This window comes from Aythya marila (assembly GCF_965140915.1).
Source record: "Aythya marila genome assembly, chromosome: 2".
NCBI classification, from domain to species: Eukaryota; Metazoa; Chordata; class Aves; order Anseriformes; family Anatidae; genus Aythya; species Aythya marila.
The window spans coordinates 87,240,455-87,259,418 of NC_139043.1; the positions used below are offsets into that span (position 1 = coordinate 87,240,455).

At 45.6% G+C, this 18,964-nt stretch overlaps 1 protein-coding gene across 9 annotated transcripts in view; it reads right to left on the reverse strand.

Annotated features, from left to right (window-relative positions):
• The window catches only part of GRB10 (growth factor receptor bound protein 10), a 150,228-nt gene extending 141,979 nt beyond the window's left edge, over positions 1-8,249 (reverse strand). For 4 of the 9 annotated variants that reach the window (XM_082753187.1, XM_082753184.1, XM_082753183.1 and 1 more), the window contains exon 1: positions 7,867-8,231. The gene's annotated coding sequence lies outside the window, so the exon portion shown is untranslated. Of the gene's footprint in view, positions 1-7,866 lie in introns of all 9 variants that reach the window. The other 5 variants (XM_082753189.1, XM_082753185.1, XM_082753188.1 and 2 more) reach the window with 4 other exon arrangements.
• Positions 8,250-18,964: the final 10,715 nt, after the last annotated feature.

Below are 18,964 nucleotides of genomic sequence, written 5' to 3' on the forward strand. Positions count from 1 at the left end.
AGGAACTGTGCTCCGCATTTACTTTGCGAACAAACGTAGAAATCCCTACTGCCCCTCAGTAGAAGAGCCCCTTCCCACTCTGCTATAGGTTTACTCAAACTGGATGGCATGGCATTTCCTCTAGGGTTCGCCTGAAGGGAAAGTCATTTCCTATTTTTGTCTTGTTGAGAACTAGAAGAAGTTGGCATTGGTCAAGGCTGGGAAGAATCAGATGCCGGTTTGCTAGTGGTTTAACCAAACATATGTTTACAATTACTCCAGTCACCATGACCTGTCTGTGTAAAACTGCCTTTTTGGAATTTGCCCATGCTCACTGGCTTTGGCCTCTGAAAAAAGCTGAAACGGACTCACTAAGAAATACACTCTTAAGTTGACCAACAAGACCATCCAATAGTTAATATTCTAATCATTAACACAACTGTTGGGCATTAAGATCAATGTATTGGCTCTACTTGTTGCTGTTGGCCTACAGGCAACAGCTTAGCAGCAGGAAGGTTAGATAATGGGAAAACCATTTGCAGTCTTCCCCTGTAGTCCAGCACAAGAATATAGCAGAAATAGGACACTGCATTTCTTGCTCAGATACTCTGTAACATCAGCCCACAAAAACAGAACACAGACGGTCACAATGTTCCCCGTAAACTTGTCTAAGGCACTCATCACCTCTACATCCACAGACCACAACTATAAGCATAGTCCCAAAGCATCAAGAAATGCATCACGTAATCACTTGCCAGAAATTACTTAAAGGTTTATGAAACGCTTGGGGAAGGAAGAAGTCCCTCACGTTAATTTACTGTATGACTTGCAGTTCAGTTCCTATTATTTGACTTGTTGCTTTCAAATGTGTTGCCAGAAGGTTGAGGGACGTGATCCTTCCCTACTCAGCTCTAGGGCCACATCTAGAGTGCTGGGTACAGGTCTGGTTTCCCCAGTACAAGAGAGACAAAGGACATACTGGAGCATCTTTGATATGAGAAAAGGCTGAAAGACCTAGGGCTGTTCAACCTGGGAAAGAGAAGGCTCAGGGCAGATCTTACCAATGTGTATGAACACCTGTCTAAATGAAGAAGAGGAGGCAGACTCTTCAAGGAATGAGTAAGAGTCACTCTTCTCAGCAGTGACCACTGACAGGACAAGAGGCAATGGGAACAAGTTAACTTATATGAAATTCTACCTCAACACGAGAAGACACTTTTCTACAGTGAGGGTAATCAAACACTGGAAGAAGTTGTCCAGAGAAGATGTGGAGTTACTAAAAACACAACTGTTCGTAGTCCTACTCTAACTGACCCTGCTTGAGCAGGAGGGTTGAACTAGACGATCTCAAGAGGTCCTTTTTAACCTCAACAATTCTGGGAAATTAGATAGAGAGGAAAAAAAAAAATACGAGCATTTTTTCCAGTTAAGTTTGAGACCATGTCTTTTCCCACTTTGTCCTTCCCCACTTCACACTTCGTTTTTAGTTTGTTTGTTTGTTTTTTCCAGATAGAATAAATAAGATTTCTCTCAAGTTGTGAGGTATATTCGTGTGGACTCCTAAGTTGTGGAGTTGTGTTCACAGCTTCCTGTAGAAACTCATATCATTAGACATCCACAGTGCAAATCCATGCTACTGGATAAGGTCTCCTACTCTGCTACAAAGACCACTTGTTTAGAACATCCAGTCTTTATGATGGTCAGGTTTTGATTTAGCCATTCAAGAATGGCAATATGCATCTCACCACGGATAGCTAACTGGGATGCAATCAGTAAGTCTCATTAGAAGTTCTCTTGGCTTATAACGGAACATTAATGCTGTTTTGAAGAACTCATGTGATTCATCATACCTACACTTCTTTTCAATTCACACACAAGTCTCTGGGCCTTTCCAGTACAAGTTGTTTACTTGTTCTTTACCTCAAGAACACACTCAGCCTGCTTTCTCCTAACAAGGAATGACTCACCCCTTGCTCTACACCTCATACTGTAGTAAGAGCATCTTCCAGCAAGTTTTCAAGTTCACTGGCTCTTCACCATTACATACAAATCACAAAATTGTAAAATGGTTTGGATTGGAGGGGATCTTAAAGATCATCTAGTCCAAGTGCCCTGCCATGGGCAGGGATACCTTCCACTGCATCACGTTGCTCAAAGCCACATCCCACCTGACCTCAAGCACTAACAGGGAAGGGGCATCCACAACCTGAACAACCTGTTCCAGCACCTCATCACCCTCATAGTCACTCCTCAACTTTCTTATAAGCTCCCTTTAAGTATTGAAGGTCTTCTGGAAGCCTTGACAGCAACTTGAGTATGAGTCAACAGCATGCCCTGGCAGCCAGAAGGGCCAACCATACCCTGCAGCGCATTAGGCACAGCACGGCTACTTGGTTGAAGGAAGGGATTGTCCCACTCTGCTCTGCTACTGCAGCCTCATCTCAAATACTGTGCGCAGTTTTGGGTGCCACAGTATAAAAAGGACATGATGCTATCAGAAAGTGTCCAAACAAGGGCTGCAAAGATGGTGAAGGGCCTAGAGGACAAGACATATGAGGAGCAGCCCCCTGGTTCATTCAGCCCCGAGCAGAGCAGGCTGGGGGGAGGCCTCAGGGCAGCCTGCAGCTCCTTCACAAGGGGAGCAGAGGGGCAGGCGCTGAGCTCTGCTCTCTGGGGACAGCGACAGGACCCGAGGGGACGACATGGAGCTGGGACAGGGGAGGGTCAGGCTGGGGGTTAGGGAAAGGGTCTGCACCCAGAGGGTGGTCGGGCACTGGGACAGGCTCCACAGGGATGCACTGAGCCTGATGGAGTTTAAGAAGCAGTTGGGCAACGCTCTCATACATGTGGTTTGATTTTTGGGTATTACTGTGTGGAGCCAGTGGTACTCAATTATCCTTTTTTAGTTGAAAGGAGTAATGACTCTAAACTAAAAAAAAAAAAAAAAAAAGTAGATTTAGATTAGATATATGGAAGAAATTCTTCATGAGGTTGGTGAGGCATTGAAACAGGTTGCTCAGAGAAGTTGTAGATGCTCCATCCCTGGAAATGTTCAAGGCCAGGCTGGATGGGGCTTTGAGCAACGTGGTCTAGTGGAAGGTGTCCCTGCTCATGGCACTGGGTTGGAATTAGGTTATCTTTAAGGCCTCCTCCAAGCCAAACCATTCTATCACTCTCTGATTCTATGATCCTTGTGGTTCCATTCCAATGCAGGATGATATTGAATGATACTTCTCTTTTCCAGGCTAAACAATCCCAGCTCCCTCAACTATTCCTCACAGGAGAGGTGCCTCAGCCCTCTGATCATTTTTGTAGCACTCCTCTAGAGCCAGTCTAACAGGTCCCTGTAGTTCTTGTGCTGGGGGCCCTGGAGTTGAACACAGCACTCCAGGTGGGGTCTCACATGAGTGGAGTATAGGTGAGTGGAAAAAAATGCACCTGCTGGCCACACTTCATTATATACAGCCCAGGATACAATTGGCTTTCTGGACTGCTAGCACACACTGCCAGCTCACATCATTTTTTTTTTCCACCAATATCCCCAAGTCCTTCTCTACTTGGCTGCTCTCCATCCATTCAACCCCAAACCTGTACAGATACCAGGGATTGCCCTGACCCAGCTGCAGCACCTTGCACTTGGCCATGTTGAACTTCATGCGCTTCACATGGAAGTTGCTGTCCTTCCCTGCTACAGACATCAGGGAAGATAGAACAGTTCACAGGGGCACTTCTCTAAATAAGGGTTTGGATTTGCCATTTTCCATCCTGACAGCTGCATACATTTGGGCTGCATGAGCTGAACCATCCTAGGAAAGCAAGAGGGAAATGAGTTTTCAGGCAATGGGTGCACATCAGTGTGAACGTGAAGCTCTCTTAAAATGAAAATTTCAAGATAACTTGGCAGTGGTGAAATCTCACTTCATGAATCCTTTAAGCTTCAGTGCTCCTGTGTACATCCCGAGTCCAAAAGCTGCTAGAAACCACAACAACCACCACTTCCAAATGAATGTACTTCTACGAAAAATGTAGCACCTGTCTGTCTCTCACATCAGATATCTGCTAAAAAGACAGCGCCCAAGGGAACAAAGCATGCCAGGAAAGGGTTTGTTCAGTATATACAACCAGATCTCAAAGTCAGGGTATTCTGGTTATTTCCATCATTGAAGAGATTAACAGTCTGCTTGTAGACAGGATGCATCACCCCGATTAACAACTTTCTTTTATGCAGTCCTCAGAGTGGATCCTGGCTTCCTTGGATAGTTCTCCCCCCATCCACAACACAAGACAGGAGTCACACTCAGTTAGTAGAACTGTTGTCAGAAAAGATCATCCAATTCAACAGATGGCAGAACAGGAAAGACCTGGCACAGGATGAGTTCAGAAGTACACAGCTCAACAAGTGTAAGGAAAGAAAGGCAGTGATACAGCATCTGTATACTTGGTAAAACCACAAGTTTGGGAGAACTATGATGGGAAACAAGACTACTTTGCCACAACTAAGCTTAGATAAAGTCTTCTCCTGACTAGCAGGCAGTACAAGGATAAATAAAGTTCAATGCTCATGAAAGGATTCCTTGGCAACCTCTTAGTTCCTAAAAAGATATCGGAGGTTCACCTTTTTAGAAAAGGATCTCCATTCCCAGATTTCCCTAGCTGAAGAGTTGCAACCGATATGTTTTGGACACATCCAGGAGCAGATCTAGGTTCCAAGAAAAACAATCCTTCCTTCATAGCCTGCTCTCCTACTGAAGGAGACTTAGGCAGTCACCCTGTAACCAAGCCATTTGGCAAATGTCACACAATCCTGAGAGAGGCAGTGGTCTCAGGAGTTACCTTCCCTGTTTGTGAAAGCAGTGGGCTTGGTGGGCATACACAAGGAATGCTACACTGTGAATCTGCATCAACGTCCTCATAGTCAAGAATCCTTTAGAAATGCTGCCGACAAAAATGGTTTAGTCAGAGCTCACAGCATATTCAACAAAGGAAATGAATCATAAGACAAACCCAAAGAAAAGTAGGCTTCCTTAGTCCTAGTGTTCACATAAATGTGGGCTTAAAATGAAGAAAAGAACTTCCCTTGTCCCACTAATAAGTTCACATAGAGGTTTAGAATAAAAAGGCCCAGGAACTCAGCAGGACTGCCACAGCCCATTCAGGTCCAGAAGCCATTCCCAATAGTTTTTGCTTGAAACCAGCCCAAGCAAATCTCAGCCTTCGACAGCATACCAAGCAGAAACTGGCAAGTTTTTTGCACCACAGCGTTTGCTGTGGCCACCAAGATTTGTGCCTGAGCAAATACTTATGTGCATCCTAAAAATGCATACCACTGGTCATCCAAAGGCACCCCCTCAACCTGCCCCCCAAGCTTCCAGCACTACCCCATCTCTAAAGATGGGCTCAAGTCCCCCCGACACCCCACCTCCCGCAACAGAGCTCAGCTGGTCTAAGGAAGAGTTCTGCCTACAAATCTGTCCTCGTTTGGCATATCGCTGTAAGCCTCTACACCCGACGTGGTTGGGGCTATGACAGAAGGGAGAAGAGGCGTGACAGCACGGTCCCACCCGGTGTGACACTGCTCGGGAGCCCCCTGCCACAGTTATGCACGCAGGGGGAAGCTGCCTGTGCCTCGCAGTCTAGAGGGACATCTGCTAGTTTGGTACTGTCAGAAAACAAACTCCCAGTGCAATACTCTCCTGCTGCTGGCAGAAATGGCACATGACCCAGCTATGCCTTTCCTCTGCCAGCTGGGAACTCCCCGCATTGGAAGAATCCCTTTGCCAGAGAGATCCAGATACTTTTAGCCCATTTACACCCAGCGAGACGCTGAGAACACGACCGGAGATTTCTAAAAACCTTTGTGACAATTCTTGCTGGAGTCTTTTAAGTACTTGCAAGATTGAGGGCTGCAAACATTTTTTCTCATTCACTGAGCACACGGTATATAGCCTTACGCAGAACTGAGATGCAGAGATTCATTTCACATTTAGGCAGTACTTTTGGACTATGTAATAAAAATCTATAGAAATGCACTACTGAAATCCAGGTGTGGTCATATCTGAGGATGAAAGCCAACTCTCACAGCAGTAAGGGAGGGGATATTTTGATTAACAAAACCAAGGGAAACCATGGAAGTACGACAAGATCTTTAATATGTAGCCAGGGCAAACAAGACCTACTTTAAGAACAAATAAAGTCCAAGTGAAGAAAATAAATCAGAGTATAACATGGTGAAATGATCACCGGAGGCAAGCGTCAGGGTCTGCTGCTCTGTCAATTACTTTTTAGAATAAGGCTACCAAACATTGCTCTTCAGGCTTTATTGTTTGTGTTGTGCAGAATTTTAAAGAGTCCTGGTTCAGAAAAAGCAAGCCCAAACAGCCTCGATACCAGCATAAAACTGCACAGAAATAGCTGGAGGAGTACAGCTCTAGCAGAGCCCTCCCTCTTCTGCTTCGCTGTTAGGTAAGCCCTCCAGAAAGAGGAGCGCAGCACGCACCAAGCATCCCGCTGACCCCTGGCACCCCTCCGCTGCCCCAGAACCATCACGAAGCACAGCCACGGCTGTCATTTAAAGTTTCCAGTGTATTTCCTTTTTCCAAGCAGGTTTTCTAACCTCCATATGCTTTTTTTTTTTTTTTTTTAAACCTGTCCTCATAACTCACTCCTTTTAATCCTAGGATTAGCCTTGTTGCCCTTCTCCGTACCTTTTCTAGTGCAGTAAGTACAACTAGCCTCTAGATGCAGGAATAGATTGACTTGAAGCGTTCAGGCATCGTTGCGATACATCCTACAAAGCCTTCGCTAACGTGAGGAACTGCTCAGCACCTTTATGAAGCAACACAATCTACCTGAAGGTGGTAGCTACCCACGTCCCTCATATCCCCCCTCTCACCGCTTAAGCACGGGTTGTTCCCCCCCAAAATTCACTCCTTCTTTTGCAAAGGGAAAAAGTAAGCCACATTCTTAGGGCCGTTTTAGAAAAACCCGATCAATGCTGCTTTGACATACCAGCAACACATGTTCCCGTTTCAACAAATAGGAACGTTTTCGGCAGACCACCACTTCAGATGGAGTGGGGCTCCAGGCTGCTGAATCAGCACTTTCCGTGCTGCTGGCAATACAGAGCTATGCGAGGCTTCAAAGCAGAGCGGGGAGGGGGCACTTAAGCAGCAGAAGTGGGCAAGAGGATTTCGCAGGAGTTCATCTGCCAAAGCAATTAACTGCAAACTGTTCGTACGGAGGAGATGCCCCGGCGTGGGTCCCAGCTCTCAGCCACACGAGGGGAGCGCGGTGCATGCAGAGCTCTGGCCCCAAAACGGGGAAGCGAGGACCCCCCTCCCCTCCCCCCCGACCCCAAAACCCTGCGGGGGGGACCCCCAGCGCTCCCCACGATCCCACCGCGGGCAGACAAGGAGCCGGTAGGAGAGCACAGGGCTCCCAGCTGCCGCCACGGGTTTGCAAAGCATGGGAGCAGGAAGGTGGCAGCACCCCGGGGTGGCACTTCTGCGGGGTGCCCAGCGGGGATCCCTCCCCCGGAGGGGGGGGGAAAAAAAATGGGAAAACCGGGGAGAAGGAAAGCGGAGAAGGGGGTGAAGAGACTTTTTGCAGCACGGCCAACAGCCGGCGGGGCAGAGCAGGTCCCCAGCCCACCTCCCGCCGGGGGGCAGCGGGGGAAGGAGCCAAGGGGCCGCGGGCACCGCCGGGCACCCCCAGCCCGGCCCCGGGGGCTGCCCGCGGGCACGGGGCTCGGCGGCCCCAGGAAAAGGAAGTTTGCTCCCCTCCTCCTCCTCCTCCTCCTCCTGCTGCTGCTTTCCCCGGCCTCCACCACCGAGGAGCCGGAGCCGGCGCCGCCTCCCGGCCCCCCCCCGGCGCCCCCCGACCCCTTACCTGCAGCGCGGCCGGCCGGCACCCCGCCCGCCGCCACCCCGACAAGTTTCGGGGCGGAGGGAAAAGGGGTCGGGAGCGGGGGAGTGGGAAGGCGAGCTCTCAGAGCCGGGCGCCTCCAAAAAAAAAAAATAAAAAAATTAATAATAACAAAATAAAATAAAAAAAAAATCGGAACCAGAAAAAAAAATAATAATGATAAGATGTTTATATATTATATATAAAATTAAAAACACACCCAGCGCGCACGGGGACGGCTACGCCTCCGCAAGGCGGCCCCGGGCTGCGGGAGGGACCTGCGGGGAAAACTTCTGCCCGCCCGCTCCTGCCGCTCCTGCTGCTGCCGCTGCTCCTCCTGCTGCCGCCGCCGGCTCCCGGTGCTAACGGCGCCCCGCCGCCGCCGCGCTCCCGCCCCGCGCCCAGCTGACTCCGGCCGGCCCCGCCCCGCTCCCGCCCCCGGCCCCGCCGCACGCAGCCGCAGCCCCGGACCCGGCCCAGGACCCGGCCCCGGCCCCGGCCCGGCGCGGGCAGGGGGCGGCCGGCGAGTGTTGGGGCTGATGGGGGGGGGTGCTCTGCTGCAGCGCCCCGGGGTGAAGGGGGTCGGGGCTCTCTGCCCTGTGAGGAGAGTGAGGCGGCAGGTTGTCCCGCCGCCTGTTTTTTTTTTTTGTTTTGTTTTTGTTTTTTTTTTTTAGGGGTCCTGAGGGAAAAGAAGCCATAAAGTGCTCCCGGGAGTGTGTGCAGGTGGTGGGGATGGTGCTTTATTTATTTATTTATGTATTTATTTTTTGGACCGCACCTGCACACCCTGCTCTTGTTTTTTTTATTACCCCTACAAACTATGCCGGCAGCCCAAGCGACGCGTGCCTCGGTGTGCGCCAGACTGTGGAAAGCACTTCTCAGTGTCGCAAAACACCCAAAACACTCCAAACACACTCATCCCCCCAGTCCCCGCACTGCCACCAGCGCTCCCGCAGCCTGCTGCAGCTCCTGGCAGCGGGACCTTCGGTGTTTCACTCCACGGATGTCACTCCAGAGCTTTGCCGCAGCAGTCCTGCTGGCGAGTAACTTGCAAGTAACTCGGACGGAGAGAAAGCTCTGTGCGAGGAGTGACATTGGTTACTGCCCTCGGAGCTACCATTTTACGGCGCTATAGGCTTCAACGTGACCCATGGCACTCGGGCAATGGGGGGATAGTCCGCCTGCCAGGCTCAGAAGCACCTCTCGTAACAAGTGGCCGGCACTATGAAAGGAAACCGAGTCCAAGAAGAAGCAAACCTTCATGCTTTTCCTCCGAAGACAGATAGATGCACGCAGTCTAATAGCAGCGCTGGGGCCAGACTCTCCAGCCGAACCTATTCTGAAATGTAACATGATACCTTCCTCGCTATCCTTCTTTCCTCCTCCGTGGCTCTTCTTTGCTGTATTTAAGAGAATGCTTTTGCTATCAGCCTGCTCTCCCGCATTTTCCGCCCTGCTCAGATCAACCTCTCTTCTCACCGCCCCTTCTCTCTGTTCGGCTTCTCAGATAACCTCCCCGTTCCCCACGCGCATCACCTCCACCTCACGGGTGTGTGTGCCACCCTGCTGCGGGCTGCCTGGCCAGCCTCCGGCCTCTCTCCTCCCATGGCCAACCTCCGGCCTGCCCCCGGCACCACTCTGCCCTCGGCTGTCTCCCTCCTCTTCACGCAGCGCTGAGGGCTGCTCTTCAGCCTGTCAGCACCGCTACCACACGTCCCATCCCGCCCCAGGTCACCTCAGGCATCCCACCATCACATCGGCCTGCCCTGACTTTCCACTGGCCGTTGCTTGACACAGATTAAATTGTTTTTTTGGGGGAGTGTTGGGAAGCGTTCCTGCAAGAAGTCAGTGGGAGATGTCGTGGTCCCAGAGGCCAGAGCCCTCTTCCCCTTCAATAGATGGCCAAGGTTCTGTGGCAGGGTGGGTGATGGCTCCCCATGACTGCTCTTTGAGCAGTCCCGCTCCATCCTCAGAGAGTGCTGGTGCCTCACTAGAGGATAAAAGCTGACCGCTCTCCCCCTAGCAAAAAGATGAAGCCCAGGTTTCTGTCTGGTGGGCAGGTGAAGGTAGGTGGCATCTGATTTCTGCCCAAGATCCCTCTGGAGATAAAGAGGCACCTAATGACCATCAGGTACTAGGGCTGGCGTGCCTGGCATCACAGCCTCACGTGGTCACATAAGAAGCAACCTGCATGTATAAAGCACGAATGATTTTCTCCATTTCGCATGATACATGCACAAACCCCGTATGACTTGAGCGGGGTTGTGCAGTAGATGTCCCTAAGACCAGTTCCTACTAATTCTGCAGAGCCCGCTGCCCGGACACAGCCAAAGACTTCAGCACCCGCCTATGCTACGTATTGTTTAATGCTATTTGCCCTGGCACATTCTTTGGCCGCGTAGCAGCATGGCTATACTTTGTCATCCGTAGTATTTCCACCTCGGAAGATCAGCTTACAGCCCAGCGTTACAGGGTGTCCTCAAAAAGAGAGAAGTGAAAGGGGAGACGTTATCTATCGTGACCGGCGCTGCAGAGTCCGTCAGGCACCACCAGCACTGCGTTGCAGGAATTCCTGGCTTCCGAAACACGCCGCTTCTTCCCCAAAAGTTCTGATACCTCGGCCCGACAGATACTTCATATATTTAATCTTAAAACCGGAGACCGCCCTTGGAAACGTGATGCTCTACATCCAATGCCGAAGCGAAACTGGAAGGGTAAAGCTCATGTATTTTTGAACCATCCCACAGGCAGCCACCTGGCGGTCTTCCAGCATGCTCTTTCTTTAAGTGTGCTCACTGTTTCTCTATATGAGACTGCTGATCCATCAGTTAATCATATTGAGTAAGTACCTAAAATTAACTTTTAAATTATTAATGCATGAGAACATATCCGTTTGCCATGTACGTTATTTTAAAGGATCACAGTGTGTACACTGAGTGCCATTAGCGTTACATTTTGAAGACAGTAAATTGACTTGTATGGAAATCAGAATAGTTGATGGATTCCTCTACCAGTGCTTTTGACAATGAAAAAAACATTCAATTGAATTATTATTAAGCATGTGTCTATACTTAAATTTCTTTTCTGATCTGTACGAAAATAGGAGACTGAGAAGTCTTCACCATATGATATTTTTCATTTTGCGATGGGCTAAAAAACATAGATGAAGATGAGTATTGAAAATATTCTTCTGACAAATAAAAACACTAGGAGAGATATGTTTAGTTTCCTAGACTACAGCTGTGTCTTTCAAGACAAAACTGTACTCTTATAAAATTGTTTATCAAAAATAGCACCATTAAAGCTGTTAAATGTAGAAGTCGCAATGCATCCTTTCCATGGCAGCGAAGGACATACCTATGGTAGTTATCTTCTTTTCACTTACTTAACAACCCTTCAGAAAAACATCCATATGTTTTGCATGCCATATCATAAAAATATCTGCCAAAAAAAAAAAAAAGCAGTATTCTCTCTAAGACAAGAATTGTGATTTTCTGCAAGAAATAATGATGGAAATAATGTTCTGCGACTGCATAAACATCATTTCTACTCAAGGACAGTCAACAAAAGTAAGCACAAACATCAGTGCAGATGCTTGGTGCCTTCAGGACTTCTGTGCATAGGAATTTCAGCCGAGGTTAAGTTTGCCCCAACTCCGCATCTTCTTCATCCTTGCAGTAGTTAAGATAGAGGTTAGTGAAGACTGGAGGATGTGAACAGACCTCCGCGTACTGGAGGCTCCCCTGCCACGCTCAAATCAAGGGCTTTGGGGGGGGAAGGGGACAGGGGGCCCGGCTGCCTCACAGCTGCCCAGTTCAGAGCCAGTGGTACAACCAGGCTCAGCTTCTCAATTTATTCTCCAATTTGTTGCTCTTGAAGTATCAGGAGAAAATGGGAAAGGCCCTCTCTGCCTTGTTTACTCCTCAGAAAACTTACATTAAGTTAAGTTTCTCATGCGTTAAGGCTTTGGAAACAGGTCCGAAATACAAGCTGAATACAGGCATTCTCCATCTATTTAGCGCTACACTTAGGGCTCAAGACCTCATAATAAATGGTAGTTAAAGTTCAAGTACAGTGGACTTAGTTTGCTTTGCACTGAGACTTAAACTCTGCAGGGTGACTTTCCCTTCTGGAACTTATCCAAAGGACACTAAGCTTTGCAATTCAGTTAGCTCCATGAGAGAAAGAGGTCATCTGAAACTTTTATTAAATTGAATAATGAAAACTGCCTAATAGATACGATGTTTTCTTTAGAAACACCCTTAGATTTCATATATATTCTGAGAATGAGCATAATTTTCTTTTCTATCACATTGATTTAGGAAATGAAAATCCAGCAGCGTAAGATCTGAAGAAGAGAGATCAGAATCTGGCCACTGCTTTCATTCTCAAAGGCACTTTCATGAAAGCATTATATGAAAGTCGGCATTGAGCATCATCTTTAACTAGTATGAATGCACTGATAAAAGCCTTCAGCAATCAAAAAAGGGTCAACGTGGTCATTATTACCTAGTAGGTATATAGGCAAAAATGCTGACCAACCTTTGAAATGATAATAAGTTTCTTTTGTCACAGACCAAGCTTTTCACCTTAAATAGACAGGAAGTCTTCTAATACATCAGAATTTTTAATAAGGTTAAATCTGGAACAAAACAACTTACAATTAATATTTCTGTTGCTTTTACTACAGCTGAAGCAAATGCTTCAAATATTTTTAAAAGCTATCCAGAAAAAATAAAAGAAGTTTCTGTAATGTTAAGAAAGGGAAAGGAAACATTCTCCTTCCTTTCTGTCTACATCTTTCTTTTCCATTGTACTTCTTTTATTACTGTATGGTGGTGTTTGAAAGCTGAAAGGGGAAGTAAAATGCTCAGGAAAAAAAAAAAAAACTAAACATGTTTATAAAAACATTCACTAAATATATCTGTATGAGCTGAAGGCTACAGATTGTATTTCAATATTCAATAAAAAACCTGACATTTTCAAAACTTTACATTTTTTTTCCCCAGTATTCACTGAATTCTGTTTTCACCTGACCCAGCAGAAACTCTACCGAGTATGTTAATTGTAGAAGTTTAAATAATTAATTTTCTGCCCAGTTTTTATCAGAAGGATTTCTTAACATTAGCTGAGAACAGAAACATTTTTTTTTAATAGTCTTTTTAAAAGACTAACAACAGGAAAATAAGAGCTAGGGCATAACCATAACTGAATAAACTCTCTGTTCATAGACAACACTGTGGAGATCTACTTTTTGTTGCTAGGTAAGTTATATCTCTATTTACAGCTTTTTCAAAAGGCTGAATAGTCAGGGACATTTTGTAATTTGAGATGGAGTTGTAAGCTCCAGTGAAAGATATGTGCTCTTTCTTGGCTGTGCAAAATAGAGCAGTTACACAAGGTGGTAGAAAGGAGAAGGGAATTCTGATGATCCAAAGAGAAACTGCATTAAAAAAATGAATACGTTTAGCCCACCATTCTACAAAAACACATCTGTTCCCAGTGCTAGCCTGACAATTAACTCACTAATTCAACATTAATGACTAGATATTACTGTATTCTCTCAGTTCTGTTCCAGAAACCTGGGTACTTTTGGACATCAAAGATGTTAAGTGAAATGACATATTAAAAGTGTTTCGCTTTTTCCAAATCAAAGTCAGCTGCTTTCCAGATGCATAATTTTTCAACTGGGATGCCAGATAACACTAGATGGGAGAAAAATTCAAAGTTATACTGTGATAGGAGGAGTTTCGGATCAAGCTATACTACATATTCTCATTTTTTGACAAGAGAAATTGGGATTTATTCAAAACATGCCGTGCTCATTCACAGCTTTGCCACTGAGGAGGAGAGAACACAACTGGAGCTGTGACTCAGAATGAAACCCAGCCACATTAAAGTCAGTGTGCAAAGCTCTCTGAGCTTAGTGCGACCATGATTTCATCTAAAGTCTTTTCTTGGTTCCGGGGGGGAGGGAATAAAAATAAAGACAAAAAGAAAATCTTCAATGCCATAACTTGTCCTGCATGCTGAAGCTATTAGGAGCATATTTTCACCAGTCCCATAGCAGGATCTTCCAGCTAGTGCCATCTGAAAACCAGAAACGTTACAGAAATGTAAACAGGAAAGGATTACATAGAGGTAGGTTTTACCCAGCTGAGAGAAGAGACATAGCAATCCAGCTGCACTGGACCCAAACCAGATCCTCCCTCGGTTTGTGCACCAAGCCATGCACAGATCCCAGCACCCTCTGAATTAAAATGCCTCTCTGTCCCACGCAGCCTTGAAAGGTGTCAGCATGTCTTTTGGTGACTTGTACAGCATGAATACAGAGCCAAGGCTGAGCCTGGTCCTCCCTTGTCCTGCAGACACTGCCAGGCTTTACAGCGGCCACTTCACATCTCACACCATGCTCTAGTGCTCGCCGATGCAAAGTTCTGAAAGAACCTTCTGAAAGAGCAGGATCAACCGGGCAAGGAGCTCTTCCAAGGAATATCAGCATCTGCTCACATCCCTTATCAATCTGCCAGGCTGCCTGGCACACAGCATCTTGTGCCACTGGTGTAAAGAAAGGAAAGTATTTCAGTGTACTGGTGGAAACGTCTACAAATAATGCTTCTTATATCTGCTAGAAAACTATTAGTTTCTTAAGGAATAGAAATCTTTGCATTCCTCTCTTGCATTTTCAAGGCTGCCTGTAATTTCAGGCTTGCAATGCCTATTTAAGTCAAAAGGAAATACCTAGCTGAACTTTCAAATTGTTTAAATGCACTGGACTTCTTGTATTTAGAATTCAATTCCAACGGGAGTCCCATTTTGCTTTTTGGCACAGGAGATTACCAAAAAAAAAAAACAAAAAACTCCAAACCCAAACAAACCTACATCGTATTATCATCTAAATTAATCCCTTGTCATAAAGTTGTAATGCCTCACAAGCACTCCTTAGCCAATTAAGCAAAACCTTTCTCACAAATCACCTGGCAGGAGGAGACTCCCTTGCTCCATCCGGGGCAAACAGTGGATAGATTGCTTATGCAAAGTATTGAGAACTTCCATTAAAATACAAATTGTGTCTGCAGTGATTTTACATCTTATCTTCTACAAATCTTGTTTATTTATTAGACTATATGAGAGGAGTAGGAAGTCATTCTCCCATTTAAATGATTCCCTTTTGTATGGAAAAATATTTAATCAGCCAAAGGCATGAGAATGACCCTGAGGCTTTGCACAGCCTTCTAGGACAGGAGAGACCTGACTTTCACTCTCCAGAGGTTTGCTAGGTACTGGTTTAACTCTTCCTGCTCTTCTCACTTAATGAGTTCATGCAAAGCAGTTTCAGAAAGACAAACTGAAAGAATCTCATGCCAGAATATCACCCAGCCTGGTGATAGGGGTCAGTTTCTTCAGAGGGGTATCTTACTTCCAGCAAAGAAGGGATTTAAAACTTTTTCTCCACTTGGTGTAGGTCACCTCATCTAGAAGAAGAAGGCCAGAGCTCTCATCTTTTCCCAGCTTTTGTGCTAGGCTGAACCTGGTAGGTGTGTATTCAGAGAATGCCTCGGTCAGCTGGGGCCGCATTCCTCATCTGCAAATCCTGATGGGACCTGCACTTCAGCTTGTCTGTCCAGAAGCAGGCATTCACTGCATCGTTATTATAGAGAAAAACTTGGAGGACAAATTGTTCCTTGTCACATACATCCTTTGTTAAGAGAGCTCTCTCTTGAAACAGAAAGGACCGCCTTGTAGTTGCTATCCTGACAAACGCAGATCTCCTCTCAAATTACAAAGGTTGTTCTTTGTCAAAGGATGTCCTTTCCCTGATTGCCAGATATATGCAAAAATCTGCATATGTTCGTGGTGTGATTTGTGACATCCTTGGGAAGGAAAAATCTGAGAATTGCTCATTTGCCTAACAAAGAATGTAATTAATCTTAGTAAGGTCAATTAAATTTATTATGGTCAAGTTGCCCCTAATTGCTTTCTTCTGATGCTTTCTCAGATGTGAAGTAGAAAAAACAAAGACGTGGTACAACACAGTAGCGCAGATGTTCATCAGTGCTTGTAGGTCCAAGAAGGATGACAGGCAGTGAGATGTCAGAGGTCCCTGCAGGACCTACAGCAGCCTCTGAGAGGAGATCCCCTGGTGTTCCTTAGGAAGTTCTCACCATCTATAGCTGGAAGTTTGGGGCAGGCAAGCTGGCAGCCCATTGCCCACAATATGCTCTATTTTTTTGAACTTAGTAGCATAAAGGTGCACTCTTGCCTAATACCGTAAACCATTTGGACCTTGGAAAGGTTAGGGAACGTGAACTGAGCCTTTGCAGAAAAGACTTTCAGGACAGCTACAACTACCAGGCAAGATCAGTTCCTTCTCCATGACCAAATGCCTAAAGATACACTTCCTCATAGATATATGTACACTGGATGGCTAGAGGGCCTAAACAGGATTAGGGCTCCGCTGAGGAGGGATGTCTTGAAGCAGGAATTTGGCTTCTGTGTGAGCACTTGCCTACTACAAAGGCACGGGTCCTGCTCCAAACAGCCTCTGCTCTAAGATGACAAATGACATTTCTGGTCTTACATTGATTGCTTTGTAGGTTCTCCCTCCTCCCCCCACAAGATTTGGTGATCCTCTTACACTGGTTATTGTTTGGGAAGCATTTGAACTGACCTTTACTTCACCCATGCCTTAGGGATGAGATCATTTAGAAAATGCCATATTAAAAAAAAAAAAAAAAAAAAAAAGACTTCATTCTTTGAACCACAATGGAGTGGCAACACAGCAAGGATATTTACATCAAATCATTGAATCTTACTAATTACTATCCTCTAATTTAGAGGATTTACTTTTACAGTGGGAGGCAGGCTGCTGGTGGAGTGTTCCTTGCTCTTTAAGACCTAGAGCTACATATGTCATATTGTGAAAATGTGATACGAAATTGATTCTAAAAAATTGCCTTCAGATTACTCACCATGAAGCAATTGGAATCAGGCCAGGAGCAGATGGCAACTCAAAAGGCAATCCTCTTCCTCCTCTAGAAGTACTATTACTTTGTACTTCAGTAGTGGTATTGATCTAAGAAACCTGCTGCTTTTTGGAAACAGTATCAAATGTGACTTTCTGGTACCCTGAAAGCACACTGAGCAGGGCTGGCACATGGGGTAACTGATGCATGTGGAAGTCAGGTTTGCACCATTCCCATGCCCTCAGTTTAGCAAGAGATCACATTCTCTGTCAGAAGAAAATCTCTAAGTGTCTCCCCAATCCCATCATTCTTCCACACGCTTGGCACCCTAAGATCAAGCATGTGAAAGTAAGGGATGGAAATCAGAGGGAGAGCTACTGCCAGACGAGGCTTTCCCAAGTCACACAGGGCAGTATGCAGCAGAGGTAGGACCCTGAACTGCCCACGACTGCATCGTGCTGTTGGGCACTCCATGATCCCACGAGGTGTACCCACGAGCTGTGCTCCCAAAACTGTTTGCTAACCCAAAGTACCTCTTAGACAAATTCAGCAGTTGTTTAAAGCAGGAACTGACATTTTGAAGGTGAATACCAGCCACGCGTTATACCTTGCAGCCCAGCTGCATTCAGGGAACAAGACAGGATGGTGAAATTTCTCCACCAACACATGTGCAGGTTTCTTCCCTAGTAAGGGCCAAGCTCTTCAGTAACAGTTTTTACAATGGAAAAAGCAGGAAGGTTTTCCTGGTTCTTTTTACACCAATATAGTAACTGATAGAGTCATGATACTGAAATGTGAAGAATTTCAGCCCAAATGTTGGAGGATGGTATAAACAAGTTAATTTGAGAGTGGGAAAAAGCTTGCATACTTCTCAGACCTTATTCTATATGTAGTGAGGTCAAAAGCAAAACCCTCAAGCATGAGCAACATTGGGCACACAGCAGACAGCTCTGTTGCAAATCACAGTGCATATCTGCAGCAGCAGATCTTGAGCTGGTATACGCTCTGTATAGCGGCAGAACTATGAAAACATTGATGAGCCAACCATTACCTTCACAACCATCAGGTATTTGTTGCGTGAAGTACATGGCATGGTTTGCAAAGCTCACAATACCACCTAGATTAGGCATGGTATGGAGTGGGGATTCAGCTCACAAATGTTATTTTGTGCTTCTGGTAGGGTGATTTCTCAGAGATGTTTGAAAGCCAACTCCTACAAAACAGAAATCCTTTTAGAATGATCTTCACCATGTAGGTGAGCAAAGGAGAAAAAGAAAGTTGAACCAATGTCAAACCACCTAGGAGACAAAAATTGCACGTTTCTGGAGGGGCAAATCCCACTTTTCAACTACCATTTCAGAAAGTTAAGTATGCAAGTAACAAATATACTTTACTTAAAAAAAAAAAAAAAAGAGAGAGAGAGAAGAAAAAAAAAAAAGAAAAGGAATAGAAGAAGGAAAGTAAAAGATGTTTTACTTGACAGAATTTGGCTTAAACTGAATGAGTTTCAGTGGCTGATATTCATGTCCTGACATGCTACTTTTCAAAAAAATAGGTTGTATTATATCCTAGGCTGCAATTCTGGTGTCAGTGAGGTAAAAGTGCAAGTTTAAGTTGGACCTGATTTCTTCATCTCTAAACTCTGCAACATGCATACTTAAAAGTCACTTTCTATGTTAACTGCTCACACACTAGTATTTTAACTGTTCTTAATTTCTAGGAAATTGAAGGGAAATCTTCGAGTGCTCTATATTTTTTTTGTCTACTTAAAATTTTCCAAATACTGAGGCAATGAGGTAGAGCACCTTTCCATCACAACATACAGACAGACCAAACATTCAGAAATTGAAAGAAATAGAAATATTTCTCCAGAATGTTAAAACACTAACTATAAGCTTGCAGAAAACAAGCAGGAACTGACCCTAAAATCCTAGTACCAGACCTTGTGGTCAGAGCAGGCTGATAGCCCTGATATCTGCAGTTGAAAGATCCTTTAATTCAGATGCATCGAGCACTGGCTGGGGAACATGGTCATCGTCCTAAGAAAATGCAAACATCTATTACCACACAATAATCATGCATGGCTATATAGCTTCAACATCATATCACATGCATTT